Source organism: Callithrix jacchus, chromosome 1, assembly GCF_049354715.1.
Source record: "Callithrix jacchus isolate 240 chromosome 1, calJac240_pri, whole genome shotgun sequence".
Taxonomy (NCBI): domain Eukaryota; kingdom Metazoa; phylum Chordata; class Mammalia; order Primates; family Cebidae; genus Callithrix; species Callithrix jacchus.
This window is the reverse complement of record NC_133502.1, coordinates 124,240,840-124,267,747: the sequence shown is the minus strand read 5'-3', so window position 1 is coordinate 124,267,747 and position 26,908 is coordinate 124,240,840. Positions and strand designations below refer to the sequence as shown.

The 26,908-nt window shown below is 36.9% G+C and overlaps 1 protein-coding gene across 2 annotated transcripts in view; it reads right to left on the bottom strand.

The window, feature by feature from the left end:
• Nucleotides 1-26,908, bottom strand: part of SH3GL2 (SH3 domain containing GRB2 like 2, endophilin A1) — a 208,742-nt gene that overhangs the window by 128,078 nt on the left and 53,756 nt on the right. The window contains exon 1 of one of the 2 annotated variants that reach the window (XM_008997300.5): nt 1-26,908. This exon is cut by the window's left edge and continues 38,187 nt beyond it. The exons of the other annotated variant lie outside the window; for it this stretch is intronic. The gene's annotated coding sequence lies outside the window, so the exon portion shown is untranslated. 2 annotated transcript variants of the gene reach the window in all.

Here is a 26,908-nt window from a genome sequence, read left to right as displayed (position 1 = left end):
GACTGAAAGAGTCACTAAATACCAGAAATCTAACCTAATCCAGCTCATTGTATAAAGAAGGCACTGGAGCTTCTAGTATTCAAGCTTGCTCAATAATAAGAAAGAGGCCAAAGGCATGAAGTATTTCTGTAAACCCTGAAGAGCTAATGGTGACAGATTCTGCTACTGAATTCATGGGAAATCATATGATGAGAACATTTTCTCTAGCATGAAGCTGACTAGTCTCTCACTACAGCTTCTTTGCATTCCTTCCATTTTAAGGCATGATTTAAAAACGAGGGCAACCAACCATGTTCCCCATAGCAGCCCTGCAATATCTGAAGACCTAATGTCATGCAAACATTAACTCTTCCCTTTACTAGGCTATACTATGCTGACTACTCTGGGTCACGCAAAGCTAGATACAGATGTACATTTAAAAAACTCAATTATAAAAAATCATCTCATCATGGGTCCAAACATCCCACTCTCAGCAACTGATAGAACTACTAAATAGAAAATTAGTAAGGATACAGAAGAACTGAATAAGACATCAACCAGTAGGATCTAATTGACATTCACAGAACACAAAGAATGCACATTCTTACCAAGCACTCATGGAATATTCAGCAAAATACACTTTTTATTGGACAGTTAAGGGTCATTTTTTAAACCCAACAAATTTAAAAGAATAAAACTGTACAGAGTATATTCTCCAGCCCTGACAAATCAAATGTAAAAGACCAAAAAAAAAAAAAAAAACAGAGAAATCAACCAAAAGGCAGCAGTAAAATCATCCCATCGCCACCATCCAACATACCTATGAGAGAAGTATTATAACACACGTTTTTACATCCAATGAAAGTGAGGCTCATTAGGTTATGTTACATAAGTATTACATGATAATATTAAAGTTTATATTCAGGACTATCTGATTCTAAAACCTGTACTTTCCACTGTACTATGATACCTTTCAACAAACAAAACTTCCAATCCAGCAGCCTGCAAACATCTGATCACACTCACCTATTACTCAAAAAAAGATTATAACTGTACCCCAAGCGCATGTTCTGTTTTACTCATGTAGTACCATCTCGCCATGTAATTCAACACACATACAAATTGAAAAGTTGCTTATCTAAATAAACATAAACAGAAATCCTAATATTTTCTTTATGTGACACAGTAATGGCCATGTACATCACTTGCAGTTGAACATATCATCTAAAACTCTAGGTCTTTTTCACGTATTAAGATATTTCCTTCTTCATCTTTACTTATTCAGTTGATATTTTTCATGCCACATTATACCACTGTGTACATATCTTTTTTCAGTTTTGGTCCACTGCTCCATTTTATCAAGATGTCTTGCCATCCTGAGTCTGTCATCCATCATATGACTATCATGCCCAGCTTCACAAAAGCTCCTAAATTGATATCCCTGCCCATATAGCTTTATCAAAATCAACAGAGAAATATCAACAGCACAGGGCTAAAAGATTTAATTCTTCAGTTTTCTAGATTGGTACTAGCCAACAATGCTGAACAGTTTTTTTTTTTTTGAGATGGAGTCTCACTCTGTTGCCCAAGCTGGAGTGCAGTGGCACAATGTCAGCTCACTGCAACCTCCACCTCCCAGGTTCAAGCAATTCTCCTGCTTCAGCTTTCTGAGTAGCTGGAATTACAGGTGCCTGCCACCATGCCCAGTTAACCCTTATATTTTCAGTAGAGACAGGGTTTCAGCATGTTGGCCATGCTGGTCTCAAACTCCTGACCTCAAGTGATCTGCCCACCTTGGCCTCCCAAAGTGCTAAGATTACAAGGGTGAGCCATGTGCCTGGCATGAACATTAATTTTAAGCCATTTTGTAATTAATCTAACTGTTCTTACAATCCATACTTCATTATTTTATTTTATAGACTAAGTTTTATTTCAAATACCCCATGGAAGTTTGTGAGTGGTTATGTATCACTCTTCAGACAAGTTCAGTACTAGAAGAAACCCTGAGAATCAGCGAGTCCAAACCCTCTAGTACCCCTAGAAAAACACTGAGCCTTGGAGAAATTAAGTGGTTTTCTGAGATCACAGAGCCCACTGAGACAGAACCTTCTAGTTCAGGGCTGAAATCATCTGGATTTAAACCGGCAGTTCTGTAGAAAACTGGAGAATACGTCCCACCCAAGGAAGTCTACAGTCACACAGCTTGAGGAGTCAGGCAGCCAGAGGTACAGGCCTAAGGTTGCCAGATATTCCAATTTCTGAAATCCAGATTATTACAGTGGAATCATCTGATGCTTAAGTGTTATAAACTATTTTAAATTTAATACAGCCCTGGCAAAAGAAAGCACATGTGAATGGCAAACCCACTTAACGTATGCCAGACATTTAGCATACATCTTACTAAATTCTTACTCTGCCCAGGATTTTAATGGATGAGAAAACCATAACTTCAGAAGACTAAATAAAACTGTCCACATAGCCAATAGGTGGTGAAATCATAATCCAAGCCTGTTTACTTAATACTTTGACTATACTTACAACTACCCTTACAGGCAGTTACCATTATCCATGTTTACAGGCTGGGAAAAGTAATCTCAGACATTAGTAAATTCTAGACAAAAGTCCTATAAATAACCCAGTTATATGAAAATTAAAATATTTCTGTCTTCCCAGTTTAATGGTGATGAAGTGCCCCCAAGCAGTGAATCTTAAACTAGAAGATACTTCCTGACTTCCCAAAACTTCCCAATTATTTTTTGTTCAGCTTGAAAATCGTCAAGATTCTTGTGCCTCTAAAGTAAACCAATTTCAACTTTTATGAAACAACACTAATTCTGAACCATATCTAATGAAATAATCAGTAAACTCTGAGAGTAAATGCATTTCTATTATACCACCAGTTTCTAACTCCAATTCCAGAGAGCATGTAAAACAACATTGAGTTACAAGGATGAAGAATTCTCTCCCTGAACCTAAATGAGACAGTCTAGTGATCAATTATTTTTCTAACCTCCACAAATTCATTAACATCTCTCCAACCCAGGCATACAAGATAATACATTGCTGTGAACACACACACACACACACACACACACACACACACAGAGAGAGAGAGCGCGAGAGAGAGAGAGAGGCCGACCACTTACTTCAATGGCTGACATTTCAAGGACAATTCTACGACACTGGCCCCCAAACCTACAAGGCTACTCAGAAATGGCTCTGCCAGCCATCATCCTATAGCAGCACCATCTACTGCTGAGCCAATAAATGGAACTGAATTCTCCCAGGAACACAGACATAGCTGAGGACCAAAGGGAACCAAAGGGAACAAAAGCTTTGATTGAGATGGGGAAGACAGCCAAATGGATTTTCTCCATAATATGGGATCCCAATGTAACTATAGGAAGAGACGTTAGTGGCCACTTGGCTCACTCCCATCTGCCCTTTCCAATTCTTCTTCTGCACTCTATATTGTCTCCCCGGCTTCCCAGTTCTATCTCCAGCTAATTCCCTAGGAAGTACCACTAGCAAGAAATCTTCCATCACCTTCTTCTCCCATTAAATGTTACTTGAGCCTTCAGCTTCTTTCTTGCTCAGAAGATAATTTCATAACTGAATCCCTATTTAAGTGTTAAATGATTTAATCAGTTCCCTCTCCAGGGACAGCTACACTTCAAGCAGGTCCTAACAATAGAAAAATTTAATCCTAAGGACTCATTTCTCAGAGCAGATTTTCTGGTACCTTGGTAGAGCAAGCAGGGGTGATTTCCAGGGACATCTTGGGGATTCAGTGCACACACCACCCACTCCAATTTCCAACAGTTCTCCTCCCAATAAATACACCGCAAAGCACCTGCTATGCAAATGCAGCTTCAAGCTGCCCCTCAATAAGCATGTAGTTTAAGTTTAAAATTGCTAAGGGATATCTCACAATGTTATTTGATGATTTAAATGAGCTTTTGTATTAAAATGCCTAGCACTGTGCCTGGCACATTTAGTACACATTTATTATTAAGCAGTATTATCTTTTACTATTTTTTATTAATTGTTACTATAAATCCATTTTCTTTCACACATACAATGTGATGACTCAGTGGAATTCAGATGAAATAAAGCTTTTTGCTAGACATTCTAAGGAGGCAGGAAAATAAAATGTCACTAGAAGAAATCAAACCAACAAGAAGCACCATAATTTGCTACTAAAACAGATATCAGAAATGGCTACCCAGCTTGCTGTAGTTCACCAAACAAAACAGATCTGAAACAGTAGCTACCCAAGAGGGGACAATGGCAGATGCTCCAGACTGGGGTTTTTAATTAACAACTTATTAATGACTGTCAAAAAGGCAGCATCTTAATCACTAATCATTAAACTGACTTTCTGCAACTAGAGAAGAGTATATCATTTGAATGCCAAAAAGAGGCATTTCCAGACGATTCAGCAGACAGTGTGAGCTAACAGGGAGCACCTGCTCACCTGGTATGTTCCTACCTGCAGTGGATCAGTTAATCCAATTCTGGATGCTCATCTACAACAACCGTCCAACCACATAAAGTTTTCATCATGCCATCAAAATTACATGGAACCTTAATGTTCAGGGCACACCAAAATGAGTATCTTGAAAATCTTCCACCAAGGTAACAGAGAGGTAGAGTCAACCACTTCCGCTATAAGAATATTAAAATCATGGCCAATATTTTAGCAACAGTGTATGCCAGACACTGTTTTAAGAGCTTTACATATTTTAACTCATTTAATCTTCACAATTACCATTTTTCAGAACAACCATTATTATCCCCCTCTTACAGATAATAAATCCAGAGCATAGGGAGGTTAAACAGCCTCAAATCACACAGTGAGAGCCACAAATACTAATGATTAGCTTGTATACATTTTCCCTATTTACAAAGCTCATTCAGGCACATTATCTCAACTGGTCCTCATAACTGCCTGGTGAGGCAGGGTATTTTTACTACTTTAATTCACAGAAAGGAAACAGACTTGGAAAGGTAAATGCTTTAAGGAATAAGTAATTCGAGAGAATAACATCAAAATCCAAGTCAACATCATCACCCTGCCCATGTTTATAGTATAGCCACACTACTGCCAAGACCAGAGAGCTCGTATCTACATGGTGTTGAGGGAAGGGAGACCTAGATGACAACCTGCCGCAAACTTCTCTCTTCTCCTGACTATGATACTCCAGATTTTACAACAGGTCATGTGCATGTACATCTATAACAGCATTCACTACAGTAAATTAAAATTGTTCATGTATCTCTTTCTCCTACTAGAGAAGCAGCTACTGAAAAGCAGGTATCTGTTATTCACTACTCAGTATAAAGTGCCTGGCAACTAACTAGTAGGCACAAAAAAAAGTTAAACCAAAATAGTAATTCAGTGTGTATAAGCTTTTCAGGCTACATTTCTCTTTGAGGCAAGTGACTAAAACGTATTTCACAACTGTTCCTAGAAACAGCTGCATTTTATGAGTAATTTAAGAATTTTCATGTCCATAGTATCAGAGAGCACTTTTGTTCAAGAATATTTCAAACATTTACATTCCACCCAATGATGTTTTTTCTGAAACTCATTAAATGAAATTACTTTTTAAATTTTCACCATAAGAATGTTTTTTAAGTGTTCCTGGATTTTTAATCCCATTTTCCTAACGTAAATTGTTTATACTTTAACTTGTCAAGTAATCACATGTATAATTTAAACAAATGAGAATTCAATAGAAAAGCATTTTTTAATAAGCATAAAAGATATTCAAAACATGTTCCTCAATAGATTTGAATGTAATTTTAACAGCTACCACTGGCAGTTATTTCTTCTTTGCAAAACTAAGAGCATAAACAGAATTAAGATGAAACATACCAATCACAGGCATATACAGGCACATACTTCAATAATTTATTACTTGTGATATTATAAATGCAACAGATAATTTTCATCAAGGAACTATAGGCAAGGTTATCCATAATACTAGCAATCTACAAAGCACTGACATGGAATATTTTTTCAACTATGGAACTCTCATCTCCAGTTAAAAAAAATCAATTTTTAACAAGCTTACAATTTCATAAAGCTAGTCAGTTACTACATTAATTTTATGATATATTAATCTTCTGAATGTTACATATTAAAAAATATTAAAATATGCCCTAATACATCTATCCATGGGTAACTTTCTTAGTGCAAATCAGTCTACCAAAGTAATTAAAATTAAAAATATACCAATAGAAATTATAAATAATATTGTATGCTGATCCATCAACACAATTTACATAGAAAATAAAAAAACTAGAGTATTGCTTAAGTAACAGATAAATCAATTATAAAAAGTCATATAAGCCAATCCAAGAGACTGATTTCTAACTCTTAGCTTTCACTCCAAAAATGATTTCAGGGGGCTAAAAAATACAGAATTTAAGAGATGAGCCAACTTCCACAAACCTAATCTTGACTTAAGATGTGCCCAGGTTGGCTTTAAAAGCACTTTTCTTCCGGATCAACAAGTGCAGATCCCTGTGGCAAAGCGACCTAGACCCACCTCTATCCTCCTCTTGGAATGTATCAGACTGGTTCCAGATGAAGGCAAGCATGCAGGGATGGGTATGGTAACCCTCAGAGAGCAAAAAGTTCGAACTACATGGATTGGACATGTTCAATGTGCTCAAAAACCATGCATGAGGCTAGAAGGCCAGAGGGGGTGAAACCAGAAGATAAGAATAGCAAGTACATCAGAAAATGTGAAAAATATAGAAAAGGTTCTTCCACCACCATTTAAAAACATTTATCTTTAAATTGTATGTTTAAATAATATATTTGGGGTTTTTAAAATGCTTATTGATAATATGCAATGTAATAAAAATTTATTTTTAATTTACTTTGAAAATTAACTATTCAGACTCAACTTCTAATAGTGTATAAATCAATCTATCTTATAAAACATATTGAGAAACAGTAAGTCATGTTGCATGTTTTATTGGAATGGACTCAGTGCATATTATCACTTCCCAAGCTATATGAGCAGGGGGTAGGGGTGGGGAGCCAGTGATTGTAGTAAAACATCCAATTTCCTTACCAGCTGGGCACAGGAAGAGGGAGGGACGAAAGGCAGCACGTGTGCTCCTTGCCATCCTTCTGTTTTTATTTGAGAAAGGAAGTACTACATGAATTCAAAAAGACAAGACAATGGAACACCTAGGTATTTATTTGACCAAAAATTGCAGTCTTCTCACCTGCTGGATTGTGAATTTTCTTTTTTTCCTTACAGATTTCCACTTATGGACCCTGCCTTGAAGCCCTTAAGGTGTTTGAAGCATTTCTAGAGGAAAAGGAAAATTCATGCTGATCTAATTCCTCCTCATCACCTCTCTCTGCTGAGGGATTTTTCATAGAAAAGCAAAGACCTATTTGATCTATGAACAACTGCAGAACACCAAACTATATGGTTTCTTCTGGGACCTATTTAATCTCACTGCACAGGTCCCATCACATCCTCCAGGAGCAGCATGACACCGTCATTAAAAGTAACAATTTAGATGGAAAATATCTACGTGTTACCAGAAGCTGGTTATTTTTATTTTGTACTATTACCTAATTTCCTCTATGTATTTTGATCTTATGGCACCTTTGCAGTTGGGTATTACACTTCTGTCACATAATAATATGTTCTCATTCACACCAGCATGGTATTTCTTCTTCCCACTAGCTACTGGCTAATATAGTCAGTGATAATTAAACTCATTTTATCTACAAATTTATTTTTATAATTTTTTCTAAACATCTATTTTGTTGTATAAGATTCCTAGACGTTATATAGATAGATGATAGACAGAGATATAATTTTCATCATTAAATTCTATTCATTCTGAGCCCTAATCTATGCTTTCAGACTAGTCTTACTGACAGACATATTGGCTCAGGGACAGAGTTCTCCTATAAATAAATCAAAACTCTCACTGGTCTAGCCAACAGGCAGCATTCTTACCTATGTCTACATTTTCAATGACTGCTTATGCATTTATTTAATAAACAAATTTTCACTGAACACACACAAAAAATATGACAAGGCCCCTTCCTTCGAGGAGTGCATTTATTTAGGGGAAGCACCACAGAAAACTATAGGGTAATATGTTATAATCACCACAGTAAAGCGATATTATGAATGATACATGAGCTAAGACAGAGAAAGGATGATTCAGGCTTCAGAAGCACAGGAGGGGTCAGTGGAGAGCAGAAGGAACAGCCAAAGTATTAGTTTTTCCAATCTTGTTTTCTTCTTCTAACTGGGAAAGATTCTCATCTGACTCTGGATTTCTTGCCCTCCCCCAGTCTGTGGCTGTCTCCTTGTCTTGACACCTCCTAGAAGCTAGCTATTAATGAGAGTAGAGGGTAAAGTCAATGCTTAAAACGCAAAAGGAATAATGACAGGATAGCTGCTGTGTAAATAGAGCATACAACTACTCTTCCCAGGATTTCAAAGAAAGTCTGCCCAGTCATTTCTTTTGTTACAGATGTGATGTTTTCTACCTGTTTGAAGCTAGGTTATCACATACCCTCTGCCTGAGCCCCCTGTTAATGGCTCCATGAATGTTTACCAAAGCAGTATCTGTCTTCTTTAATAGGACTAACCAAACTCAGCCACCCTCAAATTGAACTGCTTTCACCCTTCAGGGTGATGTGTAAAAGTTAAGTTCCTCTGAATAATAAAACACTTAAATACACAAGGAAATGGTCTCATTCACAAGGTGAGGAGCTCTCATGGCCTCATCATCTTTTAAAGGCCCTTCCTCTTCATACTATCACATTGGCAACACTTGAACTTGGGAAGGGACTGCAGCAGGCGATAACTACAGGGGAATTAAAGATGAGTCCAGAGAAAATTATGAGGAAACTGAGCAGCATAAGCACCATCAGTAGAAGACAACAGCTCAAACAACCTACACAATATCTGAGAAAACCAGGCCAAAACTCTCTCCAGATGGCATCTAAAAGAAAGAAAGAATGAGATAAAATATAAAAAAAATCTGGAGGCTAGAAGTATTAGGCTCAAAAGAATAAAGAAAAGTAAACAGATGGGAGAAGGCACTGAAGAAATAACAGTCAAATATTTCCCAGAACTGAGGGGGAAAAAAAGACATCTGATTTACAGAGTTTCCATCCAAAGATAGAAAAGAAAATCGCAATGCAAGCAAGAGAGAAAACAGGTATGATAAACAGAAGGCAGAAAATGAGACAGTGAAAATAAGCCAGATAAAAGAGTAATTGTGATCAAAGTATTATAGATGGATGAAACTTAATAGCAAAAGACAGACTTTCAGATTGGATTTTTGAGAAAACCATGATTCAACCAGTCAACATTAAGTGTATGGAAAATATTATGTCAGAGGGAGAGAAAATGGAAGAAACCCCTTGTAGCAATTTTATTATCAGACAGAATAGAATTGCAGCCAAAACATCATAAAGGACCAAGAGGAAATTTACCTACTTTTGTAGGAATTTACCTGTAGGAAATGCTGTAGAACAAAAATACAACCAACACAGAGGTATATGTAGCTGAAAATATGACATCAAAATATGTAAACTAACAAGTAACTGATCTACCAGAATAATAAATTCAACTATTTTATTGGATAATTCAGTATGTTTCTCATAGAAACTGATAGAATATTTCCATCAATTATTAATAATATAGGTTGAGCATCTCTAATCTGAATATCTGAAATCTAAAATGCTCCAGTGAGCATTTCCTTTGAGTGTCATGTTGGTGTTCAAAAGGTTTCAGATTTTGAAGCATTTTGGATTTTACACTTTTGGATTAGGGATACTCATTCTATTTAATATAGATATAATATTAAGACACCCATCTCAGAAATGAGAGAGAAAATGTAAATACACCAATTAATAGTGCTGTGAAATGGAACAGCTGTTGTTCTGAAGCACTCGTGGAATAGTCACAGAACTTGACCACTTCATGGGCCAAAATTGAAGCCTCAAAAAATTACAAAAACTCCACCAGAGTATGTTCTTACCTCAATATAATAAAGGTAGAAACAACAAAAAAGATGACTAGAAGAGACTGTACATATCTGAAATCTAAAATAACAACATATATATGTAAAAATAATAATGAATAATGATTTAAAAAATAAATGACGGAAACTATAAAACCCTTAAATCATAATGAGAAGGGATGAACTCATGCCAAAATTTATGACATGCACCTAAAACAATAATAATGGTAAATTCTTTTAAATGTCTTTGATAGAAAATAATAATGAAATAAAATTAGCTGATAACTAAATTTACCAAAGGGGACAAGTTCAAGAGAATAAAGCCAGAAACGAGAATGCAGAAAATAAATATGCAAGCAGAAATCATTGAACTGAAAAAAGACAATCAATCAATTCATCACTCAGAATGATTAATGAACCATTAAGTGGTATTTTGAAAAGGCTAATAATTTGGAAGAGTCTCAGGCAAGATTGACAGGAGATAGGAGGCAATGATTTGGCAAAGATCCCTGACTGCCATCATAAGTAAAAGCAAATCCTAAGCAGTTTAAAGACAGAATAAAAATAGAGGAAAAATAACTACTGAAGTAATGAGTGAGAAAACAGACAGAATAAGAATTTAAAACAAGTTAAGCAATATCAATACAAAAGATGAGGAAATACTGGAAATATGAAAATGACATCTTTGAAGTGCTGAAGGGGAAAAAAGTCATCCCAGAATTCTTTAGCCACCACAAATCTCTTTCCAAATAAAAAACAAAATAAAGACTTCCTCAAATAGACAAAAGCGGAAAGAACTTATCACCCACAAACCGCTAAAACAAAGTGATATAGCTAATAAGGTGATGGAGAACTAATTATAGAATTCTGCAAAGTTATCAAATATAAAACAAATATACATAAAGTGAAGAGTATTCCTCATAATAATCAGGAAAAAAGGAAAACACATCACTAATTGTAAGAGCAACAAAAACAAATTAATCTAACAAAAATCACCCGAGATTCTCAAGGAGAAAATGTCAAAACTTTAAATGTCAAAACATTTAAAATTCCCTGAATAAATGGAGAGAGAAGATGCTTGTAGATGAGATAAATCAACATTCTCAAGATGTCAAATTTCCATAAAATTAATTTATAGTTTCAGTGAATTTCCTATAACATCCCATCAGGAATTTGAGGAAGCTTAACAAACTAGATCTAAAGATATACATGGAGAAAAAAAGAAAATTAATTGCTTGGACATTTTTTCAAGAAAATAAAGCAAAAGCTGAAAGCTTCTCCTACCAGATATTGAAATTATGTCTTAGGAATTAAGAACAATAAAAACAAACGAAAAAACAATCAAAAGCAAAGTTAAGAAACAGGTGTTCTATGTCTCTCACACACACCACACATACTTGTGTGCACACATGCAAACATACATACACACAAGAAAAAAGGGGAGAATCAGAGAAAAGGTCTAGTTTCAATGAAATGGCACCAGAATTCATCCCTGGGAAAAATCTTATTTTTCTAGCATTAGGACATAGGGTGACCAGTGATGGGGAGAAAACATGTATTCCATAAAGCAACAAACTGTAGTGATTTGGCAGAAGGCAGGCTGAAAATGCTCTAACAAGAATTATCATGAGCAATCTCACATGTTAATTAATATGTTCCCAAGAGGAAAGAGTGTATAATGTATTCAGATCTGATTTATCCATCATATCACCATTAACATGATTTCTAAAAATATGCTTCAGCCATAAAAACCACAACTGGATATCACCTCCAATAGTCTTCAACCAATCCATATGAATAACATGATTATTAAGGCTTGAAAAAGAGTCAGTATCATGTTATTTTGTGTACGTCAAACTGTTACAAGGATGCAACCTGGGAGGCACAGGTTGCAGATTTCTAGTTTAAGTAAAATCCTGGCAATAATCACATTTCACTTATGTTTTATTATGTCAAACACAACATGTGCAATATTTTATTCCATAACTAAGCTTGGAATCTGAATGCAGATAATATCATCCTCACTGCTGTTCTTAAGTGAAAATTCTAATCAGGGTTGGTGTGATGTCAACTCTACTCTCTCCAGGGAAGATGTCCTTGTTGGAATATTAGAAATGTGTAGAACACTAAATAAAAGCTGGTGGTTATGAAGGCTTTTCTTTTTAGATTAATTAATTTAAAGTTGAGTCATTCTACATTTTTTTTTCTAGATAGAACAACTGGATATACTAAACACCATTTTGGTACAAACCTGTTGAAACTGTGAACTGTGATTTTTCTTTCTCACTTCTGTTATAATAGGTGTATAACAAATTGGTTTGACATGTTATTCTGCCAAAATTCAGGCATAGCAAGAAAAACTACTGAGACTTCCAAGAGAGAGAATATTATATAAAATTACCAAAAACATTCACAATTTTCCTCAAACCTGAAATGAGGCCTTATATATGTATTTACTAAAAGAAATTTTTTTTTTTTTACTCATTTGCGGTCAGCCTAATAAAGCAAACTCACTTGTGTAAGTTAAATGGGCACATGGTAAACTATTTTTTTCCATTTAAAATAGAAAACATAAGTTTTGTAGCATTTCCAAATGTCCTTTCAAATATCCTACTTTGTTACCATCAATTTATCTTTATCATACAATTATTATTTTTTTCATTTAAATTACACTGAAAACAGAGATCTAACCAAATTTGAATGTAGTATTTGTAAGCAAATGTGAGCAGTATAATTCAAAACATGGGTTTTAATTGTGCCTTTAAAAATGTACGCAATAGGCCAGGTATGGTGGCTTAAGCCTGTAATCCCAGCACTCTGGGAGGCCAAGGAAAGCGGTTCACTTCAGGTCATGAGTTCGAGACCAGCCTAGCCAACATGGCAAAACCCTGTCTCTACTAAAATACAAAAAATTAGCCAGGCGTTGTGGCGCATACCTGTAATTCTAGCTACTTGGGAGGCTGAGGCATAAGAATCGCTTGAACCTGGGAGGCACAGGTTGCAGTGAGCTGAGATCGTGTCACTGTCCATCCTGGATGACAGAGTAAGACTCTTTCTCAAAACAACAATGAAAAACGTACAGTATAGGATCTTATGATGAATCCTTAAGAGAAAAAGGAAAAGCCTACATTGACAGATTTATTTTTATACACACGTACTCACACACAATATCATTGTGAAGATACAGTTCTATTCAGAGACAGGTAAGATCCTTGATGGAACAGTGCTCTTTGCATCTAGATTTCACTGTAATAATTTAAGGGAAAAATGTTTGATATGATACGAAGTCTACAGAACTTTGTTTCCAGGTTGACAGATGTAACCTACACTGTCTTCTCTTTCCAGAAGTCGTTTTCATCATTTTCAACCTGAATGAACCAAACACTATCACAGGAAACTCTTTGAACATTTCACACAGACTTAAGAAAATATTTGAGACCTGCCAACACAAAAATTTAGAATTCTAAGCAGCTATTAGAAAGAAGCCAATGATTCATTTTCCAAGATGCTTTGATTCTGTCAAGTCACTACCTCAGTACATTTTAGAAGACAAATGTATTAAAGAAATAATGACAACAAGAAAATATTCCACAGGAACTCTCCTTTTTCAGTGTCTAAAGAATTAATTTACCAATGCTAAGAAACAGACCCTGGATGTTTCTGAGTGAGTTAACTCAGTATACTTGCTTTCCAAAGGATAAACAAGGCCAAATTTCTTTGCCTGGCCTTGAAGATCTATAAAGATTTGGCCACAAATTACTTTCCAATCCAGCTTTCTACTCCTTCCTGTGTACCTTTGTGTAGCTAAACTGACTACTTAACAGCCTTAATCTCATCTCAGCACCTTTATACATGCATCCCCCTAATTTTGACCATGTTCTTTTCCCCCATGCACAGATCTCTCTATATACAGTGGACTCCTTGAACAACAGGGAGATTAGGAATGGGAATCCCCTTGCGTAGTTAAAAATCCACATATAATTTTTGCCCTTTCCAAAGCTTAACTACTAATGGTTAACTGTTAGCCTTATTGATTTAGTTATTAAAATGTGTTAATAACTGTTTGTGTTTGTTAATAACACAAAGTTATTAACACATTCTGTATATCTATTACAGAAAAGAAAATATTAAGAAATCATAAGGAAGAGAATATATATTTACTGTCCATTAAGTGGAAGTGCATCATCATAAAGGTCTTCATCCTCATCTTTGTGTTGAGTAGGCTGAGGTGAAGGAGGAAGGTGGAGAGACTGTCCCAACAGTCTCAAGGGTGGCAGAGGTGGAAGTGAATCTGCATATAAGTGGACCTACATAGTCCACTTTGAAAGTATGTCCACTACATACTTTCAAACCGATGTTGTTCAAAGTTCAACTGTAAAAATTCTGTCAACTTTCATGGTCCAATTTAAAGGATGCCTCTTTGAGTTGGTTAGTGCTTACATGCCATGCTCCATGCTAAATCCTTTATGTGTATTATTTATTTTAATCTTCCAATCTCTCTTACATAGTGGCCACACTAATTACTACCATCAAATAGTAATGGTAGTACTCTGCAGTACCAAATGTTGTATAGCACTACTTTATTTAATCTTTGCAACAAGCTAGTTTGTTATCCTCACTTTCAGATGAGAAACGTAAGGCTTTGTATGTTAGAGATATAAGAACAACAGCTTTGTGGTCATAATTTAAATCCCAGTTCCACCATTAGCATCTTTATGTCTTCCTAAAGCATCAGTTCCCACAAATGGTAGAGAGAGAGAGAGAGAGAGACAGAGAGAGAGAGAGAGAGAGAGACTAACAAGAGCTCTCTCATAGGGCTGTTTTAGCACTAAATGAAATCACCCACATCTAACATAGCATCTGGCACACAATGTGAACTTGCCTAGTATTAGCTATTATTAATTTTAGTCTTTCCCACAATATCTAGCATAGTGTTTTACACACTAAAGCAACAGAAATATAATAGTGATGAGAGAATATATCATCATTTTCTAAAATAAATGTTTACAAGTCAATTTAGATATACAATCTGCATCCTGTTAACTTCAGATCATTATAAAAGAATTTTGAGTGCCACAAAGCTGCTGTAGCCACTCTCTCTCTAGATTCCTCCTCTCTGGGCAGGGCATCTCTGAAAGAAAGGCAGCAGACTCAGTCAGGGGCTTACAGGTAAAACTCCCCTCTCCCTGAGACAGAGCACCTGAGGGAAGGATTGGCTGTGGGTGGAGCTTCAGCAGACTTAAAACATAACATTCCTGCCTGCCAGCTCTGAAGAAAGCAGCAGATCTCCCAGCACAGTGCTAGAGCTCTGCTAAGGGACACAATGCCTACTCAAGTGGATCCCTGACTCCCATGCCTCCTGATGGGGAGACACCTCTGAGCAGGGGTCAACAGACACCTCATAGGGGTAAGCTCCAGCTGGCAACTGGTGGGTACCCCTGTGGGATGAAGCCTCCAGAGGAACAAACAGGCAGCAATCCTTGCTGTTCTACAGCCTCCTCTGGTGATATCCAGGCAAACAGGGTCTAGAGTGGACTCCTAGCAAACTCCAGCAGTCCTGAACCAGGGCCTGATTATTAGAAGGAAAATTAACAAACAGAAAACAAAAGCATCAACAACAACAAAAAAGATGACCATGCAAAAACTCCATCTGAAGGTCACCAAAGCAAAGACCAAAGGTAGATAAATCCACAAAGATGAGGAAAACCAGCACAAAAAGGCTGAAAATTCCAAAAATCAGAACACCTCTTCTCCTCCAAAGGATCATAACTCCTTGCCAGCAAGGGAGCAAAACCAGACAGAGAATGAGTTTAACAAACTGACATAAGTAAGCTTCAGACGGTGGGTAATAACAAACTCCTCCACATTCTAACCCAATGCAAAGAAGATAAAAACCTTGATAAAAGGTGAGAGGAATTGCTAACAGAATAACAAGCTTAGAGAAGAACATAAACGACCTGAAGGAGCTGAAACACACAGCACAAGAACTTTGTGAAGCATACACAAGTATCAATAGTTGAACTGATTAAGCAGAAGAAAGGATATCAGATTGAAGATCAACTTAATGAAATAAAGCATGAAGACAAGATTAGAGAAGAAAGAATGAAAAGGAACAAACAAAGCCTCCAAGAAATATGGCACTATGTGAAAAGACCAAACCTACATTTGATTGGTGTACCTGAAAGTGATGGAGAGAATGGAACTAACTTGGAAAATATGCTTTAGGATATCATCCAGGAGAACTTCTCCACTCTAGCACGACAGGCCAACATTCAAATTCAGGAAATACAGAGACCACCACAAAGAAACTCCTCAAGAAGAGCAACACCAAGACACATAATTGTCAGATTCACCAAGGTTAAAAAGAAGGAAAAAATGTTAAGGGCAGCCAGAGAGAAATGTCTGGTTACCCACAAAGGGAAGCCCATTAGACTAATAGCAGATTTCTCTGCAGAAACCCCACAAGCCAGAAGAGAGTGGGGGCCAATATTTAACATTCTTAAAGAAAAGAATTTTCAACCCAGAATTTCATATCCAGCCAAACTAAGCTTCATAAATGAAGGAGAAATAAAATCCTTTCCAGACAAGCAAATGCTGAGGGATTCTGTCACCACTGTCACCACCAGGCCTGTGTTACAAGAGCTCCTGAAGGAAGCACTATATATGGAAAGGAAAAACTGGTACCAGCCACTGCAAAAACAAACCAAACTGTAAAGACCATCGACACTATGAAGAAACTGCATCAACTAACGGATAATATAACCAGCTAGCATCATAATGACAGGATCAAATTCACACTTAACAATATTACCTTAAATGTAAACAGGCTAAATGCCCCCAATTAAAAGGCATAGACTGGCATATTGGATAAAGAGTCAAGACCTATCAGTACAATGCATTCAGGAGACCCATCTCACGTGCAAAGACATATGCAGGCTCAAAATAAAGGCATGGAGGAAGATTTACCAAGAAAATGGAAAGCACAAAAAAGCAGGGGGTGCAATTCTAGTCTCTGATAAAACAGACTTTAAACCAACAAAGACCAAAAAAGACAAAGAAGAGCTTTATATAACAGTAAAGGGATCAATGCAACAAGAGGAGCTAACTATCCTAAATATATATGCATCCAATACAGGAGCACCCAGATTCATAAAGCAAGTTCTTAGAGACCTACAAAGAGACTTAGACTCCCACAAAATAATAGTGGAGACTTTAACAGACCACTGTCTATATTAGACATATCAATAAGACAGAAAATTAACAAGGATATTCAGGACTTGAACTCAGCTCTGCACCAAGCAGACCTAATAGACATCTACAGAACTCTCCCCTACCAAATCAACAGAATGTGCATTTTTCTCAGCACCACAGAGCACTTATTCTAAAATTGACCACATAACTGGAAGTAAAACACTCCTCAGCAAATACAGAAGAACAGATATCATAACAAACACTCTCTGAGACCCAGTGCAATCAAATTAGAAATCAGGATTTAAAACTCACTCAAAATCACACAGCTATGTGGAAACTGAACAACCTGCTCCTGAATGACTACTGGGTAAATAATGAAATTAAGGCAGAAATAAATAAGTTCTTTGAAACCAATGAGAACAAAGACACAACTTACCAGAATTTCCAATGCAGCTAAAGTAGTGTTTAAATGCCCACAAGAGAAAGCAGGAAAGATCTAAAATGAATACTCTAACATCATAATTAGAAGACCTAGAGAAACAAGAACAAATAAATTCAAAAGCTAGGATTTACATTTAAATATTTTAATCCATCTTGAGTTAATTTTTGTATAAGGTGTAAGGAAGGGATCCAGTTTCAGTTTTCTGCATATGGTTAGCCAGTTTTCCCAACACCATTTATTAAATAGGGAATCCTTTCCCCATTGCTTGTTTTTGTCAGTTTTGTCAAAGATTAGATGGCTGCAGATGTGTGTGGCATTATTTATGGGAGTTCAACAGTGAGAACATATGAACACAGGGAGGGGAACATCACACACCGGGGCCTGTCAGGGGTCGGGGGCAAGGGGAGGGATAGCGTTAGAACAAATACCTACTGTTTGTGATGGGTTAATGTGTGCAGCAAACCACCATGGCACATGTATACCTATGTAACAAACCTGCATGTTCTGCATATGTAGCCTAGAACTTAACGTATAATTTAAAATAACATATAAAAATAAAGTTTTCAAGGTTTCTCCATGCTTTAGCATGGACAAATATTTCATTCCTTTTTATACAAGTACTTAAAAAAAAACAAGAGTTTGAATTCAAACATTTATGGATTAATCTCATTCATATATCTTTCCCTTGAACAGCTACTATAAGCAACATACACTCCAGGAATAGAGAGGAGATGATGACTGAACTGAACTTCAGAGAGACTGGGGAATCTGTCTGGAAACACTACTAGGAGCTAGAAGCCTAAATAAACTGTACTATTCAAGTCAAGCACAGAGTCTGTAATATTGGAAACTTGATAGTAATCAGCAGCCACCCCAAAAAAGGCTCCTTTATAAATACTTAATAACTTTTTAAAATAAACTCATCATAGATAAGAAACAATTTTTTCAAATTTCTTATAATTGAAGAGATTCTATAATTATACACCTAAATTCAGAGTTTTACTTAGAATTTATGCGTAAGTTTAGATAATCTCTGACAGGAAGCTTTCCTATATTCACATTCTTCCCTGAAAATTGATTTTAAAAGTCAAACTACTATGCTATTAACTATTATGCTACATTAGGCATGTTGAAAGAAAAAAATTATTAGGCCTAAAGGATTTGTTAAAGCTGATCTGAATATCTGTTTAACACAGGCTCATTTCAAAGACATAGTAATCATAAGTAAATGAATAAATAATATATGTACAATAAATACTTTTGAAATAAACATTTCAAAACATTCCCTGGCCTTGGCTCTGAGAAATGAGAAGTGTTATGGAGAAAAACAGTAAAGCCATCAGCCTACTGAGGACCATGGCTGTCTGCTACATCTGACATACATGGTCTCGGTTCACCTTCACAACAGCCTTGCAAGTGGGCATTCCTGGGCCTATTTGAACAGAGACAGATAGTTGAGAGAGGTCCTTTTAATATCATAGCAATGTTGTTGGTTTTTATACTATGACAAGCTCTTTGATTCAAAACAAAAAAATGTGTCCCTTAAATTTGTCCAGTATTTTCAGTGGAAATAATGCCCTTGGAAAAAGAAGTAAAGGGTCTGCAAATTGGATTAATATGGTTTTATAAAAGAAAGAAAAAAAGTAACTCTTTTCCAAATTCTCTAGTCATATAATGACTAGTAAAAGAATAAGAATATAAAGTGCTGAGAAAAATAATCTGTTATTATATTTAATGATGAAACATTACAGAATGCTTTATTAATAGAAACAGGTAAGATAAACTGGCAGAGACTATATAGTTTTTAAATATTTTTGCTTTGGTGGGTACAATTTATAATTTTCGAAATTAATGACAAAATAATAAATTGTAATAAAAGTCAGTTATTTTAATTTCATATTTTGATGAATTTTCATAATTGCACATAACCTTGTAACCCCCACCACATTCAAGATATATTAATAAATTACTAGCACCCTAAAAATTTTCCTGGTACTTTTTGTAGTCAAATACTGTCTCTCAACTCCCAGCCCAGGCAATCACTAATCTGCTTTATATCACTAGTTTTGCCAATTTTCAATTTTCATATAATGAAATTGAATAGTATTTATTCTTTTGGGTTTGACATCTTTCACTTAGCATAACTTTTTAAAGTTTTGGTAAAATACAACATGTCATGATATATTAATAAGTTATCCTTTTGTTGTTAGGTAATATTCAATAGCACAGGCACACCATAATTAGGTTGTATCCATTTTTTAAGACTATTATGAATAATGTTGCCATGAATATTTACATAATATCTGTATGGACATGTTCTCCTTTCCCTTTGACAAAGACCAAGGAGTTGAACTGCTGAATTATATGGCAATTTTATGTTATCTTATACACCCTACCATAATGTTTTCCAACTTGCATTCCCATCAAGAATGTAAAAAGATGCCAGTCCCTCCACATCCTCACCAGCACTTGGTATAGTCTTTTTAACTTTGGCCGTTCTAATGGGTATACAGTGGTATCTCATTGTGGCTTTAATATGCATTTCCTCAAAACTTCATGTGCTTTTGATCATTTATGTATTTTCTTTTATAACATGTCTATTCAAACCATTTGTCCATATTTTTATCAGGTTGTCTGTTTTATATGTTGTAAGAGTTCTTCATGTATTCTGAGCACATGCCTTTTATTACTTTTATATTTTACAATATTTTCTCCCAGTCTATTGCCTTGTTCCCCCAGTCTATCTTCCAAAGAGCAAAAGTTTTCCATTTTGATGAAGTTTATTTTACCACTTTTTTCTTTTGCAGTTCATGCTTTCCTGTCTTTTAAAATAAATCTTTCCCTAATCAAATGTCCCGAGAGAAAATGGCAACAGTTTCAACAATTGAGAACTCATATATTCATTCAACAAACCTTTATAGAGTAACTGTTACATAAATTGCACTGGGCTAGTAGCCTCTCCTGCCAAAAGTCATTCCTCAATCAAAGCACAACCAGAGTTAAAAATTGGTAGATTAGGCTCCATTTTTACATATAGCATAATGATAAGGGAAGGGAAGGGAAGCTTAAAAAAAAGGAAGAAAAAAAAGGTCTCAGCCCAGTATCTACATGATCTCATATAATCATCATTTTAAAATCCTAGACAGTAGATACTACTGATACTTCTATTTTAGCCTAATGATTAAGAACGCGGACTCTGGAGCAAGCTAAACCGCCCTGTTCAAATCCCAGCTCGATCATTTCCTGGCTAAGTGATCTTGAAGACCTGCAATCTCTCTGTGCCTCAATTTCATTAGTAACACAGAGAAAAATAATAATAACTCACCTATCTTGAAAAATTCTTTATTAATGACCTAAAATGTGCCAAGCACTTAGCACAGTGCCTCTCATATAGTTAGTACTACATAACTGTCATCTCCCCCATATTTACTTTATAGATAGATAAAATGGATGATAGACATCACTTACCTGTTTTAAGGCAAAAGCCACCAGTAGCTCTCAAAGTGTGGTCCTTATGCCAGGGGCATCAACCTCACCTGGGAACTTGCTAGACATGAAAATTCTCAGGCCTACTTAAATTAGAAATTCTGGACGTGGGATCCAACAATGCAATTCTCACAAAATCCCCATGATTCAAATGTCCATTAAAAGTTCCAGAACCAGGGAAATGGAGAGAAGTCAGACACCACCACTCCCTCTCCCAGTCTGAAGGGATCAGCTTATAAGACATTAAGGAGTTGTTGGTAGGACCCTCTGCTAAGGAGAAGTTGGCAACTTAGCAGAAGGGAGGCCCATCTACCTGTTGATAGTAGCTCCAAGGGCAGAGTGACCACAGTGCAGGCTGGTGGTGCGGCCTGAGACCACAAGGCAAGAAGTCCTTGTTCTGCATGTCCCCCAAGCCCACAAAGAGGAGGACTGTGGTGGCAGTGTCTCATTCTTTAAGTCTCAGCTTACATATCATTTCTCTAAGGGGCACTCTTTCACCACCCTATCCAAAATAGTTTTCCATCACCCCCAACCAGTGTCCACCTCATCATTTGATTTTCCTCATGACACTTCATAACAATGCTTTCATTCAATTGTTGACTTTTTTTGTCTATCTCTACTGCTTAACTAACATCCAGTTAGATTAACCCAAAATGTATCTGTTTTGTTGGTTTACGTACCTCTAGCACTCAGCGCAGGGCCTGGAATACAGCAGGAACCCAGTAAATATCTGGACAATGGATAAACAAATGTCTACTAAAATAAGGACTTTTTTGATACTGACTTGAAAATGAGAAACAAGAAATTTTTAAGGGCCTCTCTAGGATATCTTGAAAAACATCATCCTACGAAATCAGTGTTTTAAGATCAAAAGGTGAGCTGAATGGAGGAATACATATCAAGTGTTTGATTGAGTTTATCATGGTACAATTCCATAAAGCACCCACTTAGGTTTTTCTGAATATGTTAATAACTTCTGAGGTTTTTATCCCACTCTTACTGGTGGTGAGGAGGCTAAGGCTCAGAAAGGACAAGACACCTGCCTAAAGGCACATGGCTAACAAACAAAAGAAACAGGATACAAACCACATTTTGCATCCAAAGATAATGTTGTTGCCACTATTTCCTTGTCCTGAGGAAGCCCAGGGTGGAATTCTGCTTTTTATATAAATTGATTCATTCAAACGTTATGACACAGTTCCTAGGTTCAGGAATTCCCAACTAAGTAAAGAACACAGACACAAAAGTAATAACAAACAGCACAAGTGCTACAAGTGAGCTATAAGCAGAGGTTTATGAGAATTCAGACAATGTACCCAGAGTTCCAAAGCAGCCTCTTACGTAAGACTGGGAATTTAAGAATACTCTCTTTGGGCCTGAATCTGATGGCCATATCCCAACCACTTCCATTTTCATTACACTTACTCACATAATAATCTTCGTTAATAAAATATGTGACTAAAGTGCTTTGGTCTTAACTTTGGGCTGAAATATAACATGCCCTGAATCCACCATTAAATGTTGGTGCTCCTGTCCCAAAGCCATCAAACTGAGATGCCACCATTTACAGCAAACTCCGCTCAACAACTTCAGTTCTTCTCAGAACAGAAGAGACTACCTGGGTGATAAATACTTCATGCACTAGGTTCACCTTTGATATTCCTTTCCCTTCCAGGCAAGTGGCAGGTTACAGCAAGTATCCTACAACAAGCAAACTGTAAGAAAACTTAGCAGTAACAACATATCCACAAATGAAGGGACTGAACACCTTCTTTTTATGCTAGTGTCCAACACAGTAGGATCATTGTAACGAATTTTAAACCATAAAGAAAACCACCCAGGAAAAGCAGTGCAGGCAACTGTTGTAACAATAAACACAGAGCTAGCCTTAATTTTTATCTGGGCATTAAAGATTAAATCAAGGATTAGATGACTCATGTCAGTTCAGTGGACAGAGAGTAACAAGATTTGAATTAAATACCCACTTAAAATTGTTTCCCAGAATAACTTAAATATTCAAGTTGATATAAGGGTGAAGTTTATTAATTCTATGGCTAGTAAACTTGCACAATGGGAAAATTATCTTCCTGGACCAAAAGAAAATGATACCTAATTTCCTTCAACAGTATCAAAATGGCAACACTGTTGGCAGTTGTATTGTGGCACAACTCCCGTAGTGAAGAAGGTCATTTTGCAGAGCTATGATCAACATGGAGAATGGAATGATGGATCAGCTAACGCCATGCTGTTACACATTATAAGGTTTCCTTACACCAACAGTTCAGCAGAAAGGGCAACATAATATTGTTTGGAAAGCACCTGCATATTTGTCCACACACTGAGAAACTCCAACATCTAACTCTTGTTAATATTTTATGAAAAGCATGGCAAGGAGATATAAGATAACCAAACTTTGTGCCTAGAAAGCAAAGCTTCCGTGTGGTTGTACTTGAATACCTTGGCAGGTCTTAGGCCCACATACAGCTTAGGCACTGCATTCATGACCTCTTGGTTACCTGCTGCCTTGACCAGACTGATAAACGGAGGTTAGAGAAAACAGAAACTGCTGTTACGTGGCTTTTATCCTTCCAAACCTTCCAGTAATACTCCTCAACATGAGCTGGAAGCAACCAGGAAATCCTCAAAGAGCCTTAAGATGTCCACTCATTTTTCTCCCTTGTTCCTGAACCCCTAGGGGCATCACAGCTGACTCCAAGAGACATTCCAAGGAGATAACATAGACCAGATTTCCCAGTTGTGTACACACTGAGCACATGATCTCACAGCAGGCATCTGCTGTTCAGCTTAAATAGGTGCTCTGTGAAGTCAAGAACAGTGCATCCCTACCTCCAGGATGCAGGTGCTGTATACCTTTTAGTCATATAACTCTGAATTAAATTGAGCTTTTACAGATAAAGCAGTTCAAACCCAGGTCTCCTGAATGAGCCAGCCAGGTGCCACACCTTTCTTTTTCACTTTATTCCAGTAAGAAATGCTCAAATATTATTTGAATGTCTCTAAGAACTTGCATGGAATCAATCTAAATGCCCATCAATGATAGACTGGATAAAGAAAATACGGTACATATATGTCATGGAATACTATGCAGCCATAAAAAAGAATGGGACCATGTCCTTTGCAGGGACATGGATGCAGCTGCATCCTTAGCAAACTAATGTAAGAACAGATAGCCAAATACTACATGTTCTTACTTATAAGTGGGCACTAAATGATGGTAATACATGGACACATAGAGGGGAACGAGATGCACTAGGGCCTATAGGAGGGTGAAGGGTGGGAGCAGGAAGAGGATCCAGAAAAAATACCTAGTGGGTACTAGGCTTAATACCTGCATGATGAAATAATCTGTACAACAAACCCCAATGACACACCTTTACCTATGTAACAAACCTGCACATCCTGCCCATGTATTCCTGAACTTAAAAGTTAAAAACAAACAGCAGGCCAGGCGTGGTGGCTCATGCCTATAATCCCAGCACTTTGGGAGGCTGAGGTGGGCAGATCACGAGGTCAAGAGATCCTGGCTAACACAGTGAAACCCCGTCTCTACTAAAAATGCAAAAATTTAGCTGGGCATGGTGGCATGCACCTGTAGTCCCAGCTACTCAGGAGGCTGAGGCAGGAGAATTGCTTGAACCCAGGAGACAGAGGTTGCAATGAGCTGAGATTGCACCACTGCACTCCAGCCTGGGCAACAGAGGGAGACTCCGTCTCAAAAAAAAAGGTTAAAAACAAACAAGAGAAATGTTCAAATAACTACTTGCATCACAAGTACTGACACTGAATCCTATGCTTCCCTACAGAAGTTTCCGTCACATTACAGCATCAGGATGCTTACCCTTCCCTATCCAGGGCCCTGCCACAAGCGCCAAGAGCCAGAGATCATGTATGTATTATGTGTTTCTGTTATTTTCGGGCCAGAAGAGTGTCTGCTCAAAAGCTGTTGGCTAACTGAGGCATCCAAACTCATTTTCTCTGCTCCTTTCACTGAAGACATATGAAGGAAATAAACAAACCATAAATCAACCAAGTCATGGGTTAAGAAAAGAAAGGATGAGAAAGCTAACCTAACTTTGGTTTTTAAGCCTTAAAGAACACCTAGAAGTATTTAGATGATTTGCCCAAGTCACAAAATGTAGCAGTAGAACCCAGAACACAAAGTTAGATCTCTAGTGGGTGACAATGAGTGAGGTACGGTACTAGGCATAGGTAGAAAAGAGGCATATATTTCAGGGAGTCTGGAAGCGCCCCACTTTCAAACATGTTTACTTCCCCAATGGTCAACACCTTTCATTTCATCATCAGAGAAGACAAAAAGCAAAATATGTTGTGGAGTTTTGGGTTATTTCTATTATCTTTTTTTGTGGTTTTCCATATTTTTCTGATTTCTCATAGTTAAAAGGAATACTCGCCATCTTCACAGCTACCCTAAGGGTACTTTGTGGTCTCCACTGTACATATGAGGCTACTCCCTTCAAGAGCCCACAGTCCCAAAACCAGCCAGGATTCCACATCAGGAATTTGAGTCCAGAACCAGCATTCTCTACTTCTGCACTCTATTGCTTTATCCAAGGTATACACAACTAAGCTCAAGGTTTTTGTGAGCAGGAAGAGGGACATGGTCATTCGAGATACAAATCACGGCAGTGAAGAAAGTATAGGAAGGGGTTGTTGCCAAAGGACACTGAAGGCACACTTGCATAACTCAAAACTTTCAGCTTCCTAAAGGACTCAGATACTTAGAAATCTTCTTTCAGCTGAAGATATACTTACTCCCCAAAAAGACTTTAGAAAATACTCAATAGACATAGAGCAAAATGGGCACAGTGTTCATTTCAGCTTCAGAAGATACACAGACAAAATCTTACTGTTTTCAACCTTTACTTCCCAGAAGTTTAAACAGACTGTCAAATCCTCTTCATTCAATTTTACTTCACAGACCTAGAATCCTACATATCTTATTTGCAAAAATAACTTCAAAACTCTACTACAAATGTGCTAAAACACTAAAGAACATGTTGCTGCAAAAAAGAAAAAGAAATGACTTTACTCTCACCGTAACTTATTACAGCTATTTACACTTTCTTATATTAATATTATTTTAACCATATGCAAAAATTTTATGACACTTGTACAGTACCTAGATCACTTCATATTCTGCTTTTTCATTTAATACATGTTAAGCAGTTAGCCATGCTTTTACATGGAGGACTTTGTAACGTCACTGGCAGCCGTGCAGCCATTGAGAGTAGTATTCTCCCACAACACAGGTGCACATCAATAGACTGGGCTTACAGTAACACCAAGTGATTTCTAGTCCACTCCTGCCAAGAAGGGCAGGTACCCACACTCATCATAGAGTCTCATTCTACCGGAATTCCCATATGGCTGTGAAATAGAAGTTCCCTTCCAGATTGCCCAGTTCCCCTACTTAGGGCACGCTCCCTTAAGAAACAAGACCTATACCAGAAGGTACTGAAAAGGCTTACTTGGCAAAGTGAAAGGCAATGTGAAAGACCGATGATGGCTGGCCCAGGAGAGGAAAAGTTGAGGCTGGCAGGTTGCAGGCTCCAAGTGATAGTTCATTAATATTGGCAGCTCCTCTAGAGAACTCAGAACCAAACTACTTTTGTCCCCAGGCTAATACTCTCCTTTTTTCATAAAAACTTGTTTCAGCAATAAGTATCAAGGAATAAAATACCAAAATCAGTTACCTGTTTGCAGCAAAACTGGACTAATTCAATTTAATTAGCAGAAGCCCCT